Source organism: Atheta coriaria, unplaced genomic scaffold (genome assembly GCF_025399875.1).
Source record: "Atheta coriaria isolate IRGN ID8LTWV9N9 unplaced genomic scaffold, Caltech_Dcor_3.1 scaffold3187_size1339, whole genome shotgun sequence".
Classification (NCBI taxonomy): Eukaryota; Metazoa; Arthropoda; class Insecta; order Coleoptera; family Staphylinidae; genus Dalotia; species Dalotia coriaria.
In genome coordinates, this window is record NW_027050308.1 from 1 (window position 1) to 1,339 (window position 1,339).

At 33.2% G+C, this 1,339-nt stretch overlaps 1 pseudogene; it reads left to right on the forward strand.

Annotated features, from left to right (window-relative positions):
• Positions 1-1,232: 1,232 nt before the first annotated feature.
• Positions 1,233-1,339, forward strand: LOC135803119 (uncharacterized; annotated as a pseudogene).

Consider the following 1,339-nt stretch of genomic DNA (forward strand, 5'->3'; position numbering starts at 1 on the left):
AATTAGTTATGCAAACTCAATCTACTCATATCTCAAAATTGACCCATACCCCCTACACTTGAACGCTTAATATACTTCATTATTTCTAAGAATCAGTTCTAAATACATTTCAGAACAATGAAGCATTCAAGTATTATTAAATAAAAATGCGCAAAGATAAGATAGTATATACCGATATAAAGAGCAGGCAAAATCTTTTATAGTATGTAAAATATATTGTTTAACAGTTCGAGTATTCTTCAAGTTGATCAAAATGAAAGGTATGTAATAGAATTTTGATAAATAATCTTTTCAAATAAATCATTAAATTTTTTTGCGTAGTTGTTTTTCAAATTATTGCTGCTGTCCTGCTGGTCCAAGTGGCCATAGCTGCAAATGAGCCTGACTCTAAATGCGACACGATATGCCATACTGACAAGCCTGTTGAAGACAATCGGTCCTTGCCCTATTGTACCCAATTTTGTATGTGTACGACACATGGCAACTACCTGAAAGAGTGCCCAGGTGGACTGATATTTGATCCAGTGTTGCAAAGTTGCGACTGGCCTAAACCACTTGGACGCATTGACACTCTTCATTAATGTGGAATATTTACGAGTATACTCATTGTATGCCAGAAATAAATACTTAATACAATATAGGGCCTACTTCTTTTTATTCCAATTTGAATATATTTATGTATTTGTGATATAGAACCCATTTACTGCTTAACGTATAAATGTTATACCAAAAATTAGGTTAAGAGCGGGTTTTTATTTTTACAATTTAGCCGTTTTTCAAAAAAGTTGCAGAAGCATATACTATGTGCAATAGAGAGATTTGGCTGATTAATATATACATTATTGAATGTACAGATTTAATAATGTTCGCCTTTTAAATCATGAATTTCAAACGGGCAAGCATTATTTCATGGATTGCAAACATTTCGTGCAAAATTGTTGAATTAATACGATTTAAATATGCAATTACATCTATTACCGAAAACATGTTATTCGTAAAAAGACAGATAAAACTCCAACACACTTAGAAATTTGCAAATTATATATTTTATATGCTGCATATGAAGGTGACAATTTTTAAGTATAATGTAGTTAAATAACGTTCCCTTTACATCTTCACGTCTCCTTTAGGAATCTACGCATCGCAAGTTTATATTATTTATATTATACAATTTGCAGGACGTTTTAAGGACGATTTTGTTGTTAAATATTTATATTAATACTATACAAGTAGGCAACGGCCATACCACGTTGAATATACCGGTTCTCGTCCGATCACCGAAGTCAAGCAACGTCGGGCGCGGGTAGTACTTGGATGGGAGACCGCTTGGGAACTCCGC